The following is a 23464-nucleotide window of genomic DNA, read 5'->3' on the forward strand; positions in this document are numbered from 1 at the left end:
CTCTTGTTCTACCGTCTGAGTCATATTTTTTCCATTATAAATAGCCTGTTGCTTGCACCTGAGAAATATTCTTTAGCCTGCTTCCTGCCTAAAGTAGTTTGAGGTTCAAAAGTCTCTCCTTGATGTGTACTGTCTCTGTCTGTTTTAGTCTAAAAAGGAACAGAGACAATAAAATCAGGTTAAGGCAGGTGGTGTGGAATAGTGTGATAAGAGAAAAGAATCTGGGAGGTCAGAAGGTAGCCGGAGAAACATGTGAGAATACGAAGAAAAGCTGTGCTCTAGGAATAATCTATGGACTGATGATTAGATCTGAGATTCCTATGTAGAAGAAGGCTGTTCCTCCACTCCCAGGGAGACCTGGGAGCGAGGCCTCCATGACCTGAAACTTGAGACTAGCTCTAGTTTTATTATTTGTCTTTTAGCCTGAAGATCATAAAGATGTGTATCTTCTTACTTAGTCATTTTTCTAGTTTATTTCTTTTTTAACCTAAGAAGTAAATACTCATTAATTTCAAATAATCCAAAAATAAGTCTACTTGCCATTACAGTTTCTTAGACCATCTCCCAAGGCAGTACTATTAACAATCTCTCAATGTATACTGTCTAAAATAGTCTATGCATAAACACTAAATAGGTGATGATAATAGATAGGTAGATAGAGATTTAATTTATGTTTTTACATAAATGGGGGTATGCTGTGCATACTGCTCTGCCCCACTGCTATTTATTCTTAATTATGTATTTTGGAGATTGTTTTCCTAAGAACACGTCAACTTATCTATCATACTTCCCCCCCCCCTAGTTTATTTTGTGACTTATTCCCCACCTTGTGGAACGTCACTTCTTTCTATAATACACTTCCACAGCATCCTGCTCTTTTCCCTTCTGAAGCTCATCACAGTCCATAATAATCAGCAGTTATATGTTGCTCATGCTTACTACATGCAGTGCATCATTTTAATACTTTCTCAGTGTTAACTCTTTGAATCCCTGCAAAGCCTTATGAGGTAGTGCTAGTGGGAAATGAAATTTCCCAAGGACAAACAGCTAGAAGTAACAGCGCTGGATTCAAACCCAGACACTCCGACACCAGAGTCCATGCTCTTTATCACTTTGCTATACTTCCCCCCAAGTCTTGCCTTGATGGAATAAGGGATCAATGTCTGTTCTTCTCACTAGACCTCAGGGTGAGGACCATGTTGGCATTGCTTGCTGTCAATCCCCTCAATGAATGTTTGTGAATTGAATGCCAATAATGACATTATGCTCTGGATACTCTCAACTATGAGCTCATTTAATGCAGCAACTCTAGGAAATCACTGTTATGATAATCTCAACTTTACAAGGGAGGAAACTGAGGTGGTAGCTTGTAAATGAGAGAGCCAGGTCTGACTCTAATGTGTACACTTAACCTCAATGTCAGACCAGCCACTCTCTCCACACCCACCAGCCTCCTCCTTTCCTAAAAACCTCCAGAGAACCCTGAGTATCCAGAACTGGCTCTTAAGCAAAGGCTATAGTTCCTAATGTTCCGGAAAATATTTAGAAGGTGCCTGGGTTGTTGTTGTTGTTGTTGTTGTTGTTGTTGTTGTTGTTGTTGTTATTAGTGTCTCCCCACACCCAGACCTACATCAGCACCAGTGCAGTTAAATTTCAACATATTGTAAGGCACTAAATATCATCTCAATTGTCCTCAAAGGAATTTACACGACCCATTCACACTCCTGAAGAGAAGAAAATACAAATTTGCCACTCGGCCACTTAATACTTGATGTCTTGAAATTGGGGAAGAGGGGAAAATCTTAGAAAGACTTTCTTTGGGGCGAAGCTAACTAGCACACATTTACTGTAAATCCAATAGACTAGTTTCCCCATCTAACATAATTTATCTTGAAACCCCGCAGGTGGCCTGTATTAGGAGCAGGGCTGGCTTGTCCTCATAGCTCACAGCACTGTGGTCTCACACTGCCCTCTGCAGCCTGACTGTGGCCTTCAGCTCCCCCAACCAGCCCCAAGTGTCCCAACGTGGGACATCCTGCACACACCTCCAGTCCTTCAAGGAGGATCACCACCTACCTTTGGTCTGGAGAGAGGCAAAAAGTAAAATAACATATTATATGGCTTGCTGCCTGACCAGGTGCATTTATAGCCGTGATTCATCTCACTGGCACTGGCGGGTTGGGAAAGCACACCTTGGGGGTTCCATTCATAAAATTCTTTTCTAATAACAGGACTAAATTAGGTCTATGACATTTACCCCAAATGGTGTGATTTGCTCACTCCAGCCCATCTTCATTTCACAATACAGCATGAGGCCCCTGAAGAGGAGAAGGCAGACGTGATCTAAGTCAAAAATATATGGGGTGAAAAAAGAAATAATTCAAGGGGAAAAAAAGACAGAGCTCTGTGGACTCCACCTATTATTCAAGAAGAAAAATCCCTAATAGACGGATATTCTGAAAGGAGATGCGGAACCTAAAACCCAAAATAAATACATTTTGTCCTAAAACCCAATATAAATACATTCAAGAAAATTAGGAAAACAATTAAATCTTTTTTTTTCTTGGATATACGTGTGTGTGCGTGTTTGTGTGTGTGCGTGTGTGTGTGCGTGTGCGTGTGTGTGTGTGTGTGTGTGTGTGTGTGTGTGTGTGTGTGTTTATGTGTTCTCCTAGAAAACTCTTCCTAAGTTGGTTGGAAAAGAGCTGTCGCTGTGTTTCAATAGCTCGGACGCTGAGAAAGATGGCATAAATCCCCTTCGCAAACTTGCCACCAGCCTACCCCATATTCTTAGAAATCTGCTTCCACATAAACCTACACCCGCCCTCTCTGTAAGAGAGTGTTTCTAGAAAAGCCGCTGGAGACCACAGGCAAACAACCGATTCCACAATACTCTGTCAGCTCCAGGGCCCTTCCTTAACTGGGCTTTTAACCCAAAGCTCAAGCTCATTGTTTTCAGACTACAGAGCTGGGGGGGTTGCGGGGGGGGGGGGGGGCAGTGTGGGGAATGGATGAGAATCTGATGGGAGATGAGAGAGATCTTCATCTGAAGAAACAGAAGACAGAAGATAATGCCCCAGTTTGGAACATTAGAGATGGGGTCAAAAAGGGACTATGGAGGTCTGTGAACTAGTCAAAAGTCAGCAATCCATTGCCTTTAGCGTCAAGTCCAGTCTGCTCAATGTTTCAAAGTTCTTCAATCTCTGTTCAAAGCCAACCTCTCATGTCACCAACCTCCCACTATCCAGCCCAGAGCTCCCCACTATAGTTACCCTGCTCCTCCCCCCTCCCTTCCTCTCTTCAGCACCCACTGGCCCATTCCTCCAGCCCTCTCTGTCCTTTAAGATATAGGTAAACCCCTTTAGTGATGAGCTGTGTCAGTTTACCCTCTGCCACTTCCGTAGGAGTCACACTGCTTAGGGAGGCCTTCATGTGCATTTCCCTCATCTCCCTGGTAGACTGCACGTTGCTTGAGGCTGGGCATGGCGCGCTTTGTCTGCTGACCGATTGGTCCTCTGGCTCACACTGGCTGGGCGAGCCTGCCTCAGGACCACATCAGAGCAAGGGTCCACGGAGCAGCAGTGGTCTGCTCTAAGCAGCGATCATCATGTCTAGCCCAGTTCCAGGCATTTTCTGGGCACTCGGCACACTTTAATTAAATGAATGAACAAAACACTGGCAGGATAAAAAATGGAGAGTGACTGCCCGAGGTCACATATGCTAGGAAATATGTCAATCCACTGATAAACTCCATCCAGTCGGCAAACAAGAAAATGCTGAGGGGCCAATTTAAAATGATTTGATAGCTTTGCCCATTGCTCCTTATTGTACAATCACAGTCATAACAGGCTAGTGAATTGTTAGTAATTTAAACACACACACACACACACACACACACACACACACACACACACACACATTTTGTTGGCAGGGACAGATCTGTCTGGAGTTTCTGAAATGTCAGTGCCTCACCAGCTTACCAGAATCTCCAAAGCTCCAAAAGGAGAGGCATTTCAGACCAGGAGAAAGGACATTTTTCAGGGTCACTTAGATCCTTTAGCAGAAGACACCACCCAATGGGTTGAGACGGCACAATTTACAATTTACCCCAATTAGCGAGGCGTGTGACCTCTGTGTCTCACTATGAAAGGCTTCCTCTCCTTGGAAGGAGGATAGCTCACTCTTACCCTCCGATGTTCCCCTTTTCACACCATGATTTGAAAACAAGCACATAAATAGAAGCAAGAAAGGAAAAATATAAAATGAGGAACAGCTCGAGGTGTCCAACCAGGTTTTCCAAACAGCCTTCAGAGACTGTCAGTTCCAGGCATAAGATTCTAACCTGCGTTACCTCTGCAGCTTTCTCCCTCTGTCTTTGGGGGGCTGGCAGGGGGGGGGGGGCGTTAATAAGACATAAATGAGAAGGGACAAAGCCTTGAAGGTTTTCCAGGTTTTTGGATATCCAAATAAAAGGGGCAAAGGAGTGTGCAACCAGCCTTTTTCCCCTGAAAACGTTGCTCTCTGCCTTCAGAATGAGCCACATCCACTCAGCCAGGGTCCCCGCAGGAACTGTTATGTCCCTCTGTCCTTCGGATCCGAGTCTGTGGTCACCCAAAGCCTTGAATCAAAGCCATTGTGTCAGATCATCCAAACTGTCCAGCACTTTGGAGCAGCTGTGATAAGCTGGTTTTTACAATGCCTGTAATTTACAGAGCAAAAAAATGTTTTTCTCTAAGATTCCATTTCTTCAGAATCATAAATGGAATTTTGCCATGTTTCAACCTGACAGCCCCGCGTGTCAGCACGAGAGAATAGCTAAAACTTTAGTCAATGTCCAAATTCATTATGTTATTATTGAGCCACGGGGACTTGCACATCACCAAGGGATTCCTATTTCTAGCTCTATTTGTCAGAGAGTGTATCAGAAACTGAGTTAGCATATACAAAAAAATAAAAATAGCAAAGGCGGAGGAGGAAGAGGAGGAAGGAGAGAAAGAAAGGGGGAGGTAGATTTATTATAAGAATTACTTGAGGTGTCTCTCCAAATTCAGAGCCAAGAATATATAGTCATACCTGAACCAAGAACTAGAAAATATCATTAGGAACCCAGGAAGCAATTTTATACGCCTCCTAACTCTGTTTTTCTCTGTGGGTGTGCTACATTCTCTCTCTCTCTCTCTCTCTCTCTCTCTCTCTCTCTCTCTCTCTCTCCTCTCTCTCTCTCTCTCCCCTTCCCTTTTCTCCCTTCTCACCCCCTATTCCCTTCTCTCTCCCTCTTCTCCCCTCTTGTCTACTGTCGTCTCTCTCTCTCTCTCTCTCTCTCTCTCTCTCTCTCTCTCTCTCTCTTTCTCTTCCCCAATCTCCATCCCCTATCCTTACCCCATTCACTTCTGTGTCCATATGACAGTCTGCATCAAGTGTTCACACAGACTCCCATCAGATATGGGTTGGGGAGGGGGAGGCAGTCACCTGGTCCAGCATGGTGATAACCCATAGATTGAAATCTGGCTATTGGATTTGGCAGACTTCTCAAAAGATATATACGCCACCAACACCTTCAAGTTTTTGAAAGGTGAGGAAATGTACATAAATTACAAATTCATATAAAACTAAATATAGCTTACACACAGCTAGATGATGCCAATTAAGAATGTATGTATTACAGATTAAGACATTCTACTCTACAATAATGAAAATAAGTTGTATTCAACATATTCATCCAAGGATCTCTAAGGGATAACATCCCAGAGTCAGCTTTGTAAAGAGGTGGAATAGGTAATACTTATGTGGGGAGAGTTGAGGGAGCCCATGAAGGTGGAGGGATTGTCCTGGGCAAATAAAGGAGAAAGTGCTGTAAAGAGGAAGTAGCAGTTACAGCCTGGAAAATAAACTGCTTTGTTTGAAAATCCTACTGAGAAACAACAAGATGTCATATATTAAAAAGCCTTAAATATTTACAGCCTTGGGATTTATCCCAATTAACATTTTCCCCAAAAAGAAAGAATTTATGGTATGAAGATATCCCTTGTAATATTATATATAATAGTAAAAAAAAGTCATGAGCATTCTAAGTATGCGAGAATAAGGAAGCAGATATGTAAATTATGGTATATCCACTTGGAAGACTGTACATCCACTGAAAGTGGTAATTATAAAGATTAGGTGCGACTTGGAAAAAATGCACATGAAACAAGGCTAACCCAGAAGAAAGCAAGTTACAAATTATCTAAATACTACGATTAAACCCATACTAAAATATGTTTCTAGGGAGCAAAACAAATAAGGAACCTTTATCATTGAAAATACTTGCATGGGGATGTCTCTATTTTAGAGAGTTTGAACGATGCTATCACAGTGATTATGAAATGTTTTTGTAAATTTACACACAGTGAGCCCGGCTGGTTCCTTGTCTTCGGCCTCCATTCCTCACTAAGAATGTGTCTTTTGCTCAGAAACGTAACTCCCACTAACAGGCTGCAATCCTGCTTCCCAGGAAAAGCCACCGGCACCCAGACTTCCAGTCAGCACGTCCTCCTCTCCCGCCACTGCCTGCCTCTGTGTCCACTGTGTCCACTGTGTCCACTGTGTCCACTGTGCCTGAAGGCGGCTTGGGCTGGTCAGCAGCAGAAATGGATTCCTGGAAGCTCCAAACCAACCAAGAAAAAAGCCAGACACCCCCAGTGGCAGATGGTTTAGTCTTACCGTTCTTATTTATTTTCTCGGCACACCAGGAGAGGTTAGCTGATGTACTGGGAGGGTGACCAATACTTTTCTGCTTTAGAAAAACGTCTGCTTGGCAGTGTGGCACTCTCACGGAGCAAAATGTCACATCCTTTGTCCCCGTGTTCCAGGGGAAGCTCTATCAGGAGAGTTTTATCAGAGCAAATAACACAAAGGCCTCCTTCTGTCTTAAAAAACACAGGCCTGGGCTACATAGTAAGATGAACCAGCCATTGTTTCTGCAAGGCACAAAAACTCCTTCCCCCAGCCCCCGCCCCCCAGCCCATCTATGGGGTTTCATTAAGGCCCACGGGTGCCTCTGACTTATTTATTTAGGAAACACTGTTATTGTCTTAATGTAAACAGAACTCAAGATCAGTTGACAGTTGGAATGGCCTACCAGAAAGGTTTTCAAAGGGGCCTCCTTTGGAAAGGGGAGCCTCCATTCAGCTCCTGGTTCCTGTATCATACTGCCAGCACTGCTCACAAAATAAACAAATGTTTGTTTTACAACATGGCAAAGGGGACTCCCATTCAACGCGGGCCAGATATGAAAACAAACTTTCACATATAAGGGCTTTTGATACACATGACTTACTTGGATGACAAGGGGCTTGGCTGGGGAGTGCTTGAAGCTTATTAATATTGCACAAAAGACTTTTGTTTATCATTTCGCCGGACTGCCTGGGAATCACAAGACTCAAGCCGCCACCCGGCTGGTGTCCTAGCATTTCAGCAGCCGTAACGTGTGGAGATTGCGAAAGCACTGCTGGTGTGGAGCCAGAAACAAACTCTCCACAGACCCAGGTGAAAGAGCTCAGAGCTGCTGGCCTCTGAGAACCAGACTTGGAATTTATAAAGAGCGAAGGGGCAAGAGCTCCCCCTGCAGGTAAGAAAACAATGGATGCCGTGAACCTTCCTGTTTGCCAGGGGGCAACTACTTAGAGAACGTGGAACCCATGGCCTGCCTAATTTAGGGGCATTTCCCCTCCTGTTCACAAAGTCTGGGTCTCCAGCAGCTTTGGGGTACTTCCTCTTTTAAGATGACCAGCTCTACTTCTGGAACATCTTATGAGACCTAAACACTTTGAACAGAAATATGAATGTGGGAGGATGAAAAGCAGTTCGTTGGGCACTGGTTTGTTTAGCTAGGAAGGGAACTGAGTAAATCAGAAACAATCTCTGTCCACTAGGCTGGTTCTGTCCAATACAGTAGCCATCAGCCACTTGTGGTTATGACCACTTAATATGTGGCTAGTCCAATTGAGATATGCTGTAAACATATGTAATATATCGGGTTAATTTTTCACATTGATCATATGCTGAAATGATAATACTTGGGATGTAATGGGTTAAATAAGATATATTAAAGTTAATTTCACCTATGTCTTTTAATGATTTTTAATGTGGCTAGTAAAAATTTTTTAATTACATGCACATCACATTATATTTCTATTGAACAATGGTATATGATAGAATAACTTAAGGCTTATTTTAAAAAATAAATGTTTGACCCTATAATACTAGTGATTTGTGCCAAGTGAATTGATTTTTTTTCTTAAGGATATTTATTTAATTCATAGACCTGAATCTACTGAAAAGAAAGGAAAGTTGGAAAAATACTATTACAGACTGCCCTGCAATTTTCAGTTTGTTTAATTTGAAGTCTCAGCAAAATGGAAGTAAGTCTTTGGTTTTAATTAAGTTCATATATGTTTTAAAAAAGATTTCAAAGGTAACCTGGTTTTCCTACACAAACTCCCTTCTCCTGGCCATACCTTGTGTATATTTAACAAGTCATTTTAAGAGAGAAACAAATGTCTTTCACCATAACAGTCTTGCAAAATTGTTGTCAAGTTCTTGGACAGCAGATATTTGCTTAATCCCTTCCATAACTGCCAACCTAATCAATCCTCCTGTAAGCAATATTTTGGGTATGTGAGGTGTATGAGATGATGTGAGGAATATGTAACCCTAAAATGGTCACAGCAAACAGCAAATTCACAATAATGTTTATATGAACTACTCAAAAGTCACTCACAGTGGGCAACGTTATCCTAATTCCTGGATTAGATTTAAGTGGTACCAACAGCCATCTTTGATAAACACACTCAGATCTGGCCCATAATCACCAAACCCACCAGTAAAAGATAGCCAGAATAGGTCAAGCTTCCCAGGTCTGCTCTCTTGGATTTGACCTTTTTTTAGGGGGTGAGGGTCCCAGGAATGTGCCAACATATCACTAAAAGAATAACTATCTCTGTGATGAGACAGCAATTTAGAGATTCCAGAATCTTTCTGAAATCTTTCTCTAAAATTTAGCCTTAAAATCGTGTCAAAGATGGGTGCAGCATTACAGGGCCCACAGCGAATGGACAAGAGAACACTTATAAAACAGAGACACATAAGGAGGGGGGGCAGGAGTGAGGTGAAAGGGGCCAATAGGGGGAAAAGGAGGGACACCTGTAATACTTTCAACAATAAAGATAAATCAAATGTAAAAATAAAATTAAACAGAGATACAGTGAGCTGAGGAGGTGCCCTCATACCCTCTGAGCCTCTTCCAGTGCAGCGCGTAACTCAGCCAAAGGGGGATGGGATTAGCAAAGCAAATTGCAGCTACCATCTTTGAGATTACAGATGAAATTGCCAGGGAAAGGAAGCTCAAACAAGCAAGGATTTCAGTTACAAGTCAGAACAAATATGGGCTCCTGCTGAATAGCTACACAGAGAAAAATTTGGAGAGGTATCCAAGACCCTCATTGTTCTGCCTATAGACAGAACTGATGGCTCTGGGGAAGAGAGGCTACCATCCCACCACATGAACGGTGGGTCTGGGCTATGGTATTGGGAGAGCACTGGAGTGGGGCAGGATACTCACTGAAGATATTTACTGGTATGATTTTCCATCTGACCTTATTATTCTGGCAAGGCCGCCAGCACCTTATAATCCCAGCATTGTATTCACAAGCAATTCCTCTGCTCATTAGCAGAAGCTGAGTCCAACTTTGCTCTTGTAGGGGCTTGTGAATCAGCATGGACCAACAGCCAGTGTTTCCAGGAGCTAGCTGCAAAGAAACAAGGGCACTACCCACTGGGAGGAAGGCATTTGTATCAGTTAGGAACTACGTTTGATGGCTGGTAGCACGGTCTAGAAATAACAGTGATTAAATCAATTTGTTTCCTTCTCCTGTGAAGGAAGTCCAGAGTGAGGCCAGTCCAGGATTGCATGGCAGGGCCATGGTGTCAGGCTCCTTCTACCTTTATGTTCCATCACCTCTAGCATGTAACTTCCATCGTTAAGTTTGCCACGTGGTCTACGGCGGCTGTTGGAGAGGCGCCAGTGGTCACATCCACACTCAGGCATAGAGCAGAAAAAATGAGAAAAACTAAAGTCAGCTATTGTTTCCTTCTCAAAGAGCTTTCCTGGAAGTCCCACCCAACAACGACTTCTTAACCTCATTGTTAACTTCTAACTACAAGTCAGACTGAGCACATTGTCACTCAAATAAAATTCAATTTCTGTTACAAAGTAAAGAAGACTAAAATGAATATCAGGTAGGTAACTACCCTATCCTTTGGTTGCTTCAGAAGCAAGCAAAGACATCTCCAAAGGAAAGTAGGTCCAGTTTTGGATGTTTATTTCAGCCTTAACAACCAAATGAACAATAAGCATTATAACCATTGGGACATAGTATACTGTCTAGACTTCTGCCTTCTGTTGGATCCTGGAATTGTTTCTTAAAATATTTTTGCATCCTGTGCCAGCTCTCCATAACATTTCTTGATATGAAGGACAGTGTTCCTGGGCTATAACACTGTCAACCTCTACAACAGTCAACATTACCATACATCTGTGTACTTCGATAGTCAAAAAAATTAAGCCCCATCATTGGGTTAAGATTACACTGTCCACTCCATTGAACACAGCGCTTTCTCTAAGGAGAAAAACAAGCTACTATACAAGTTGCCACCTACAAATACAAAAAGTGACATGGACAACGGCAACATCTAACCAGATGATGTAAACCCTGATCTGACCCAATGACCTGGACATGTTGAGTGAAAGTGGTTGTTTGGTTTGTAGGATGCTGGAGAGTAAGAAAATGCAAATACAAAAAAGGTATCTCATGAAAATTCCTGGATGATAATAATGAGGATAATGATTATGAGAATGACAATAAGAATGATAAATGAACTCTCCCCGCTGTGGGTACAGTCCCACTGAGTGGGATCCCTTCCATTTCTATTGATTCCTTCCATTTCAAATACATTTCTCAGTTTATAGGCAAATCTATGATCTCATTTGTGCCTCAAAATTCAGAAGTAGGAGGGATAGATATTATCATCAATGTTTTTAAATTGATGGGTAAGAAGCTCAAAAATACCAAGTGACTTACTCAAGTTGTCACAGTCAGTGAGGAGGAAGGTAGCCAGCACTGAAATCCCATCCTAGCTCCTGGGCTGGGACTCTCTGTTGTACTTCTCTGGCAGAACATTTATAAGCTTTAGAATTCTTTACTTCATTAAACCCTAAAGTTATTTCTTGAAGACTTTAAGGTCTTTAAAGGCAAGGGTTATGTCTATTCATCATGAACTTTGTACATACTAGGCTGGACAGTCAATTAATGTTTATTAAAGATAATGATGTACTAAATAGCATTCAACGAGTTTGGCAACATCTACTGTTGGCATAGGAAGAGTCTGGAAAAAAATGGGAGGATTCTGACCTTTTCTATCAAGGATACAAGGACACTGGTTCTACATTTAGTTTCTGGATCTTGGGGGAAGGGGAGATAATCAAAATTTGATTTCATTGAGTTAGAGTTGCTTTATGTTAATAAGGAGATGGAAACTAGAAAACCTCTATAGTACCTTTTATTACTACAACTCCATGAATCGCTCTGTCCCCCAGTTTGCTACTCAATAAAATGGAGAGGTGACACTGTCCTATATAATAAAAGCTTAATATGCTAAGTGTCCAGTCGTCCGGTCGTCCTATCTAATAAAGAGGGAATATGCTAATTGACCACCACTCCGTTACAAAGATGGCTGCACCCACAGCTAAGGCCAAGTTCCCATAAGGAGCCTTAACGAGCAATCAGCAGGGACCTGAGGCTATGCCCTCCCCCACCCCCGTGGGGCTTGACAGGGCATCTCAGGCTGTGTCCCCCACCCGGCAGGACTTGACAGGGGACCTCAAGGTGTGCTTTCCGTCCTGGTGCTGGGCTAGGGGACCTCAGGCCGCGCCCCCCACCTGGCAGAGCTTGACAGGGGACTTCAGGCTGTGCCCCCCATACCAGCACCAGGCCGGGGGACCTCAGACTGCACCCCCCTGCCCAACGGAGCTTGACAGGGACCTCAGGCCGTGCCCCCCGCCCCAGCACTGGGCCAGGGGACCTGAGGCTGCGCCCCCTGCCTGGCTGGGCTTGACAGGGGACCTCAGGCTGTGCCCCCCCACCCAGCGGGGCTTGACAGGGGACCTCAAGATGCACCCCCAGTTCTGGGTCGGGGAAACTCAGGCCATGCCCCCCACCCAGTGGGGCTTGACGGAGGACCTGAGGCTGCGCCCCCCTCCCGGTGCTGGGCCGGGGGACCTGAGGCTGCGCCCCCCTCCACCTGGCAGGGCTTGAAGGGGGACTTCAAGCCATGCCTCCCACCTGGCAGGGATTGATGGGGAACCTCAAGGCATGCCCCCCACCCTGGTCTGGGCTGGGGGATCTCAGGCCACGCCCCCCATCCTGGCGCCAGGCCAGGGGACCTGAGGCTACGCCCCCTGCCCGGCGGGGCTTGACAAGGGTGGGACTGGCCGGATCTGGATCTAGCCCAATTGGGGGGAGGGGGGGCGGCCGGGTCTGGGTCTCACGCGATTTTAAGGTGCATGTGGGTAGGCAGGGACTTGACTCTGGGTCCCATGGTGCGCCCCAGACTCTGACAGGAGGAAGGTTTTTATATACATTTTACTACTTTTCTTTCATCTCTGACACTTCTATTATAGAGAAAGGGCAATATCAAATTATTTCCTCTAATTAATCCCCTTTTAATGTGCCCAGATTTCGTGCACCAGGCCACTAGTATGCTAATGATATTCTAAGGCCGCTCAACTGCTTGCTATGATGTGCACTGACCACCAGGGGGCAGATGATTTGACCGGTAGGTTAGCTTGCTGCTGGGGTCCAGCCAATCGGGACTGGGCAAGATGGGGCCAGACACTCCCTGGGGCCCTCCTGTGGTCCCTCCCTCACCACTGGCCCTGATCTACCCCAATCCGGACTGGGTGAGAAAGCCCTGATCAGCCCCGATCACTGTTCAGGTGGAAGGACCTCACCCATGCACAAATTCGTGCACCAGGCCTCTAGTAATAAATAGAGTGGTAAGGTATTACAGGTCAAATCTCATTTGGTCCTTTTGGAAGTGTTATAAGTCTCATTTAGAACAGTTGCTCTTCCTCCTGTCAGTAAGTTGCACCTCAGCAAATCCTCATTCTCTCCATGTAAACACAATCACCAAAAATAAAGACAACTACACCCCAGTGAAAAACTCTGCAAAGATATGCTCCAGAAGTTTCCTTCTCAGGTCCTTATTTCCATCTAAACCCTCATTTCCTAAATTTCCACCGTTGCTGACACTGCAATAAAAATTTTGAAAGTTGGGGTCTTCTAAATCCAGTCTCCTATGCATCCTTACCCCAGATCTGAGCCAACTAATTCTATAGGTTAAATCTAATCTTTATATTTCTCTACCAATGGGAGAGAATTAAAAATTATGAATTCCCATGGCCCCAGTTTAAAAATAGAGTCATGTCTTTAAAAGATTCTGACCTCAGATTCCTCATCCCAACTCCCAGTCCATCCCGTTGAATCATCCACCATTTACAATGTCAGAAAATCTTGACTTAAATCTTTCCTGCCTCAATAATCAGCCCAACCCTCCAAAAGCCTCACAAATCATTCCATCCTTGGAGTCATGTTCTGGCTGGTGGCCTGTGAAAATCTCCTTTTGGGGAAAAAATAAGAGTGGGAGCAGTCAGCCTGATGTATTTCACAAGCCTGTATACCACCCCTGAAATAAATCACCAATATCCGTAATTCCCTTCTCTCCAGTTTAGATAGCTATGTGTTGTAGTTGAAGATGACAGATAATGATGACATCAATGACGATAATGATATGAACGATAACAACACTTTTTGAACATTGCCTACACTGTCTTCAGGGCTAGAGATGCCTTTTCTTGTTTAAGCTTAACAACCTTCTCCAGTGGTCTTACTAACCCCACTAGTCTTCTCATTTTACAGATGAGGAGACTGAGATTTAGAGAGGTTCACTAACTTGTCTGTTGCTCCAAAAACCTGAGTTCAAACCCAGGTATGTATGGCTTCGAGTCCTGCACACATTAAACTATCCTGTTTTTTTGAGATTGGAAGCAATGATGAATCTGACAGTCTTGTCCAGAGCCGAAGGAGAGTGTAGAAGACCCTCAGCCATGAGAGCTGCAGAAAGAGGATCACATCAGAAGCTACCAAAAAAAAAAAAAGATAAACAGGACAATGCCATTTAGGCAATTATTCTTAAACCAGATTAAACAATGACAAATCCATTAAATTGGAGACAGTGTTCTCTAAATTTTTATAACCAACTTTAAGAATGCCATATTTGGAAAAGTTTTCATAACTTAGGGGTACCGAAATAGTAACAATAACAACGAAAAGCATCAATTTCCCTTCTTTCTTTTACCACCTGTGGACCTCATGGGGTAAGGGCAGATGGTAAATTTGGGGGGAAGCTGGCCTATTTTGAATGCTTATTTACAAGGCTACATTCATGCCATCCACCAAACACCATCTGCTGGGCTATTTCTTCCATGAAACTAGAGCATTTTGTTCCATAGCAAATAAAAGTGCAACCAGAATTCTATCAGCATGCTGTGTTTGGGAGAGCACCAACACTTTTCAAAACCAGCTTTAATCCTTCTCCAAGCCCAATGCAAAGAGGGCTCCCCTAAGAACAGTAACCCAGTCAACACATTCATTCATTCATTCGCAAACTCACTTTGAAAGAAAGCTGGCCTGCATGGTCCAGCCAAATGTGGAAAGTTAATTTTACAACGTGAACTGTTTTCACCCTGGGCCAAGAGACAAGTTTAGGCACCATATGACCCTGGTGTGATTTAGGAGTATCTTGGGACTCCAAAACACAAGGGTATTTCAGCAAGGAGCCCCCACCTTCCCTATCTCCCCCTCCTCCTCATCCCCTAAAGCTCCCAAAGAATGTCTTTCATGTTTGCTGCACTCACTTCTCAACATGCTCCTGGTGCCTGTCCTTGAATTCTCAGCTCATTGCCCCTGAATCAAGGGAAGTCAAGTTGAATCTTTCAAAATGGGAGCATGCAGTAAGAACATCAGCACTGGGGCAGGGAACTCCACCCCATCTACTTTTGTTTTAAACTCCAATTATTCTTAAACCAGATTAAACCATTTCTTGTTCTTAAAAGGCAGAAGGCACTCTCGTTTCAAGGGAAGAGCCTTAGATTAGGCATCAGGAAATCTCGATTTATTTCCAGGACTGTCACTGACGGGCTCCAAAGATTTTGATAAATCATCTAATTTATCTGTCCCCCAATTTGCTCCTCAATAAAATGAAGAGGTGACACTATTATAAATACCTCACAATAGGACTGGAGCCTGTATTACTGAAAATTAGGAAGCAAAACCTCCATAAAGTGAGGGAGATGAGAAAGGAGGGTGGCCAAGGAACCAGAAACCACCAAAGAAGCTCTACAGCAGATATACATAATCCCTGGAGCAGCCCCAGGAAACCAGAGTGAGCCTTGGCTACTCACGGACCACGCTGCCTGCTTCCTAGTTTTGTGGCCATTCCACTAGTGTGGGAGCAAGCTCAGGAAAGAAGTGCAATAGTTAAAAACATAGTCTTGGGAGTCATTCTGGACCTGGATTCTTCCCTTTACTTCCTCCATGTCTTTGGCCTGTTATTTACTTCTTTAGCCTCATCCTCTGTGTCTGTAAAATGGGATAATAATAGCCACCTTCTGTTGGTATGCTCATGCAGGGTCACAAAAGCCAATTGTTAGATTTTCTAGAATTTTACCAGCTGGCTAACATCACATTGGTAGTTTGAAATAGATCATTGTGGGAGCATTTATCACAGAATTCACCAAATGCCACAAATCTGGGCATCTCACCCCCCACCCCCACCCCCAAAGCTGGTTGTTAAACCCTTAACACATCACCACCTCCCACTGGAAGGACTAAATGAGGTGTTTAGCACAACGCTCAGTACATGACAAGAAGTGGGAGTTCTTGTTTTGGGTGACTCAGGACATCCTCTCTCTCTTTCTCTTTTCCCACTCCTCTCTGACCCCAGATCTCACTCTTTGTGCCCAGATGAGGGGGTCTCTTCAGTAGAAAGCTCTTCACCATCACTCGTCCTTATTGAGTGTGGCCTCTCATTCAACAGACCTGACTTGAATACCTATTGTGAGTCCAATTGGGTGCCAGGCACTGTAGATTCAAACATGACTGAACAAAACCTGGCCCTGACCTTGAGATGTTCACAGGGCTTTTGGTGGACAGAATGCAACTGAATCTATGAGGGGAGCCTTTTGCCAACAATGTGGAAATCAGAGGACAGCAAAGACACTCCAAGCATCTCAAACTATCCTGCCACTTGGATCACAAGGCTTTTGAGGCCTTCAGGGTTAACTTCAGCCACAAAGTGCAACCACCTTCTCTAAAATGACATAATGATTAGGACTACAGGGCACTCAGTTAGCTTTCCTGCTCTCCCTGCTCTGACAGCATTACCCTACGACTGGCAGCATCCTTCCCCACTGGCTATGAGGGTTGCATGTATGCCGCCTGGAAACCAGAAATGTGTAACATCAAGTCTGGCCCCTCGCCAAATTTCTACAGGGCATTAGTAACAAACTGGTGAAGCTCATTAAAAAAAGAGAGAGAAACCTATAACCATTAAAAGTCCATTAAGCAGCCTGTCATTTTGTAGAGCTAAATAGCCCACAGTAATCAAAAGCATATGAACCCCAGCTGGGATATCCAGTGAATTGTTTCGATTTAGGGGAGAATTCATCAAGAAAGATTGTTCTTGGGATTGGGTTGATTTTTCTCCTTCAGTTCCTGGCCCCACGTTCCATTATAATTAAAGTGATTGATGCACCTCCCAGACAGAGGTGAGCAGTGACCACCAGAGCCAAAACATCTGCTCCTTCCAAGCAGACAGCTAATATGGAACTTTAGTCGAAAGGCACGTAACCTGAGGTTACCCCTCCACTGTCAATTAGGTATGGCACAGTCAACTCTTTGCTTTCCGGCTGGATTACCTCAGGGTTATCTGTGAAATTTCTCTTTCCAACTGTAGAAGGACTTTTATCCACACCCAGATTTTGGTCAAGAACCAACTAAGTCTGAGGGCCAAGAAGGGGCAATTCCTAAAATGAGAGATCAAAGTTCCATTCATCAAAATGAAATGTCTTCTTGTCCATGGATGGACACTTTTAATTTCAGAAATGCAGGTTCAGTTCTTCAAATTTACCACCATCTCTCCACCTCCCTTCTCCTTTTCCCTATCCCTGGTCATTCCATTGCTCGTTAGAGCCTCCATAGGTGAATGACCATATGCTGAGGAAAGAAGTAAAACTCAAGACGGCGGTTTATGGTGACACATTAGCAGTTCTGGCTTTGGTGTAAGAATAGTGAGAAAGGACAAAAAATTAATGACTCAAGACAGGTTTAGGAGGTAATCATAGGAGTTACTTCTCCATGTTTACTTACTCCATCGTGACCCTGGATGAAAGCAAATTGTTGATATAAAATGAAAAAACAAAGATGTTCAGATTCAATATAAAATCTCCTGAGAGCAATCATGTTTCTTTCATATATCATTCTAACTGACCTTTAAAAAAAAATTTCCCCTCAAAAGCCAAGAATTTGATTTAAAAAAGGAAAAGTCATGCTCAATATAGTAAACTCCTCCCCTCACCGCTATCTTTTCCAAATTCCTCTACTAATTTTGGTATAGGACTTAATGAGCTATTAAATTTCTGTATGTGTGATTGTGTCCATCTTCCATCATTGACTGAATGGTTCTCACGGGCAGGGACAACATTTTCTTTCACCCTGTATCTCCTATAGCAACTCCTTAGTAGAATCCATGCAGCTCAGAGTATCTCACTAAATATTGACGAAGTGACCTTTCAAGGTTGCCAGACTCAGCATCCCAGTCTCTCAGAAATAGCTTCCCAATACACCAAGCATTTAATGAGCCCCCATGCTGTCCACACAAGTTCATGTGCCTTGGGAATAAAAACAGATCAATGTCCCATTTATGCACTGAATTGCTTAAACCTACATCAGAGATTATACATAGATATACTGTGTATCTGAAGATAAATGCCCCCCTAGCCTCTTCTTACCTTTTGCATCCAAATTTTTCCCCAACTTCAAGGGCTGGCTGTCCTCCCACTTCCACTAGAAAACCTTCCCAGAATACCCAGTCCAGTCCAATGAGAAAGAATCCTTAAACTTTAAGTAAGTAACAATCCACTGATACCTCTCAAAACTGCCTTCAGTTGGCTTAATTAAAGCAATTATTTAATTCCAAGGGCTCTCCACCTACCCGATAAACTCTTTAAGGGTAACAATTAGAGTTTATCCTACACTGTATTTCTCACAAACCAAGCAGAAGGCCTGATGCACAATGAATAGCATGAAATGCAAGCAAGAGAGTCAGTGAATGACAGTGAACATGGGTGGACAGGGTAGGGTCAAGTTAAATAGGGTGAGAATGAGGGTAGGAGAGTTGCCTCTTAGATGAAAAGTGAGAAAAATTCTTGGCCCATCTCATTGAAAGCATGCCCTTATCCCATCACTCTATTTCAGGGGACACCTTAAGCTTGCAAATCTAGGGAGATGTGACCTATTGCTGGACAGAGGAAGTCTCTGACCCTTGTGTTCTTTCTTCCTTGGATGTCTAATAGTTAAGGAAAAATAAACGTATAAAAGGCCATAAATCCTCTTGCAAAAATAAAGGCCCCTTTTTAATGCCCTATAGCTAGGACTTAAGTTAAATTGCAGACCCTTCCCGAAAAATTTGTAAGACCCTTTCCATTTATTTGACCTCCACCCCTTCCAGAATCAGGAAACTTGCTAGGGATATCTCTGCTGGTGAATTTCTTTAAGTTGTGCTATACCTGTATTAAGGGCATTAAAACAATCACATGCTTTCAAATCAACTTGAAAACCGTTGAATAGTTGTAACCTAGACCATCTGATGAGCATAGCCTACAATCTTTACTATGGTATCTGGCCCTTTATATAAAAAGTTTCATCCCTTCCCTCTACTCGCCTCCACCTTCACCGCAGGCTGCTGCCCAGAAGTGATTATCTCCTGGTCTGCATCCCTACAGTACCCAGCTGTGTCTCTACTGGATGTTCCTATTCAATTGCAAGCACCAGGAAAGGAAAGGCATGTTTCTTATTTCCTTTTAGCTCCTCAGTGTTCAGCACATTGCCTCACCATAGTAAGTGTTCCATTCATGTGAGCTGAAGAGATAGACTGAACTTTTGAGGCCTCCAATATATGTATTAATGAGAAGAACACAGGCAAGGAGACAAAGGAATTGTCAGAGTTACAGTGCTAGAATTAGAACATGGACATTTTAGTTCAAATTCAGCAAACCCTTTAATGTAAATTAGAGTTGATAGTCCTATGATTATTGCTGGCCACTCAGTAACACGGGGTCTTCGTAATATATATATATATATATATGTATATATATATATATATATATATATATATATATATATATACATATATATATATATATATATGTTCACTCTTAACTTTAATAGTTGTTCTTTGCAATATCATTAGAACAATACATCAATCACCTTTAAAAATATGAAAGTGTTGGGCCCCACTCACAATTTTAAACAGTGCATTTGTATTTCATATTCTGTGGGAAACAGAAAATAACCATACACAAGAAGGTGAATGGTACCTTGTAGCTTACTGATTCAATGACACTTCATAGCAACTGAGAATAAAAAACTTCACTGTGCCTTTAAATGCCATTTTACAGATTGTTCTCATCATCCCTACAAGCTACTTCATTAATTTTTAAAATTCTAACATTTATAAAGTACACAGAACCTTATAAAAACCTATTTTATGAATCACTTCCATGTGTAAGAGGACCCAGCTCACTCTTACCTTTCCTCCCCAAGCATCAACTCTACCACCAGGCAAGGTGCCTGTGTCGCTGCTCCTAGGCTTTGATTAATCAAGACAAGTGCTCTGGCCACTCTAGTCTGAAGAACACCTAGGAGGGAAAATTGCCACTTCCTTCATGTCAGTCAAACATCAAAGAGGATTGTACTAAAAATCTAGGGAGCTGAGACAGATGTACCTTGTTCATAAGCCCATCGAGTCACTGCCCACCCTTCCCCATTGAAGACATCCCAAGGAAATGAGCATTGCAAGGAGCGGCTGAAACACAGCTTCCTTCCACCAGCCCTCCTAGCCATAAAAAAGGAGAGTCAAGCTCATGAGAGCAGTTCTGCCCAAAGTGTGGTCCGTGGACTGACACTGGTTACACACTATCTGTTACCATGACAGGGTAAGCACAGAAAGTGAGCAGAAGCATTTGGAAAATTGTTTAGCAATTTGACATTGCCCAGACATCCAAGAACATTATTTTATACTAGAAGCCCGGTGCACGAAATTCGTGCACGGCAGGGGGTTGTCCCTCAGCCCAGCCTGTACCCTCTCCAATCTGGGACTCCTGGAGGGATGTCCGACTGCCCGTTTAGGCCCGAACCCACCAGGATCGGGCCTAAACGGGCAGTCGGACATCCCTCTCACAATCCAGGACTGCTGACTCCCAACTGCTTGCCTGCCTGCCTTCCTGATTGCCCCTAACCGCTTCTGCCTGCCAGCCTGATCACCCCCTAACCACTCTGCTGCCAGCCTGGTTGATGCTTAACTGCTCCTCTGCCAGCCTGTTTGCCCCCAACTTCCCTCCTCTGCCAGCCTGGTCACCCCTAACTGCCCTCTCCTGCAGGGTTGATCACCTCCAACTGCTCTCCATTGCAAGCCTGGTCCCTCTCAACTGCCCTCCCTTGCAGGCCTGGTCCCTCTCAACTGCCCTCCCTTGCAGGCCGGGTGCCTCCCAACTGCCCTCTCCTGCTGGCCATCTTGTGGTGGCCATCTTGTGTCCACATGGGGGCAGCTATATTGTGTGTTGCAGTGATGATCAATCTGTATATTACTCTTTTATGAGATAGGATAGAGGCCTGGTGCACAGGTGGGGGCCAGCTAGTTTGCCCTGAAGGGGGTCACAGATAAGGGTGGGGGTTCCCTTGGGGTGTGGGGCGGCCTGAGCGAGGGGCTTGTGGTGGTTTGCAGGCCGGCCACGCCCCCTGGCAACCCAAGGGGAGGCCCTGGTATCTGGAATTTATTTTCCTTCTACAATTGAAACTTTGTAGCCTGGGGCGGCAGCCATTTCTGTGGCAGTTAATTCACCTTCTACAATTGAAACTTTGTAGCCTTAAGCGGGTGAGCCCGGCCAGGGTGTGCGGAAAGCTTTGCTTCCACTGTTGCCGCCGGCAACCGTGGCCTGCTCTCTCAAGCTCCATTCTGCCGCCATTTGTTTGAATTTGTTTACCTTCTATAATTGAAACTTTGTAGCTTGAGTGGAGGCTTAGGCCTGCAACAGCTATGGAAAGCTTGGCTTCCTCTGTTACCTGGGAAACCTTGCTCACTGTGGCTGTAGCCATCTTGGATTGGGGTTAATTTGCATACTCGCCCTGATTGGCTGGTGGGCGTGGCTTGGCTGGTGGGCATGGCTTATGTAGCGGAGTGATGGTTAATTTGCATATTACCATTTTATTAGAGAGGATTTTATAAGTTATCAATTTGCAATGGATTGGGATTTTTTAATGGTTCTTTGCTTCAAATAGTTTGAGAAGCACTGCACTAGAGAGAACAGTGTATAATCCAGGACAGCTTCCATCCACGCAAGATGTTAAAGATGGTTCCCACCGGCCAGAACTTGGACTTCTGTTTCCTACCTTCCCTCTGTCTTCAGGAAGCTAAGGCAGTGAACTGGTGCTAATAGGACCAAAGCCCCAAACCCTCTCTCCCAACCCCATTCCCCCAAGGGTACGTTGAGAGAGAAAAGTGTGTCTTTTCAACTGACTAATAATCTGACAAAAGCAAAACACACACACACACACACACACACACACACAGGGAAACTTTGAGAAGAGAATTTTTCAGGAAGATCTAACCGCATTACCCGTTGAACTAACTGTGGGTCAATCACACACTCTTCAAATTGAGACATCTGATCACTTCTAACACTAAAACAATCATCTTTGTCACATCCCCTCAGTGAACAAAATGCTGCCTCAAACCCTGGGATATTTTCAAACTATTTGCATTCCTTCTCCAGAGTAAGGGGTTTCATATTTCAAGAGCGGATTTTCCTCGAAGACTTGTCACCTAATTCATTCCGGGACCAAACTATGCCAGGATATGTTCATCCTTCAGGGGGGTGGGGGGAAATGAATTAAAAAATTCATTCATCCATGGACTACATAAGAAACGATCCTAGAAAAGAGGAGCCATCAGCGGAGATGTATCTAACTGATTAATAAGAGCCGTGATCACATGAAAAATGAAAAGCCTGCCAGGAATTTGCATAAACCCCAACACAAACAGGAGAGAGATGAGGATGGATTGTTTAAACCAGAAAGCAGAAGTTAGCACCTGTTAATGACCAGTTTGTTGGCTCACAAGCTGTTAACACTCAGACAAACTGGTCGTTAAATGTGGTCATTACTTATTTCAATGCAAAATTTATTAGAGCCCCCATTTGAAGATTTAATGGAAGGGCAATGCCTACCCTGCACACCTGGTATACCCCGAGGAGGCTCAGGGAAGGCTTCTAGCTGCTATGTCCAGATTAAAAAAAAAAAAAAGTAATAATAATAGCCATTCTGTCACATCAATTACCGATTTCCTTCAGCAATCAGAATGGTAGATGAGTTCTGATTCACAGCTTGATGCCTAATAAGGACCACTTGAGTCTGCATTACTTTGTAGGCCCATTATGGTTAAGTGGATCTGATCTGCGTTCTTTACAAGCCCGCTACAGGGCTCATTATTATTAGATAGAGTTTCGATTAAACTCAGAACATTTTTTTCATCTTTCCAGCCTTTTTCGGAGCATAAAAAGAAGTAAGGGGAGAGAGGGCTGAGGATTTGCAGTGACACAAGCAGGGAAATCAGTCGGTGATGGTGAGTCGTGAAGTTTTGAGTAGCATTTTTAGCCTCAGGTTGTCCCTAATATATGGTAATAAAAGGGAGACCACCTGGAACCTCCAGGGCCAGAAATTCTCAAAGAAAATGCTTCTTCACTACAACATCTAAATCTACCGTTACTTGTGAATTATGCAAATAATATCTGTGGTGGGAGAAATTAAATCTCAGGAGCCTCGGCCACCCCAGTTAACAAGTCATGTTTTTTTGCTGAGAAAAGACTTAGTCAGAAGAGCACTATGTGCCTCTAGGAAGGCGAGAGAAAGTACATGACAATGTTGGCCTCTTTTCCTCACATGCCTGCATCATCATGGGACTGGGGTTGCCGGATCTAGCAAATAAAAATACAGGACACCCAGTTAAAATGTTATTTCAGGTAAACAATGCA

Source organism: Cnephaeus nilssonii (assembly GCF_951640355.1).
Source record: "Cnephaeus nilssonii genome assembly, chromosome: 15".
NCBI lineage: Eukaryota > Metazoa > Chordata > Mammalia > Chiroptera > Vespertilionidae > Cnephaeus > Cnephaeus nilssonii.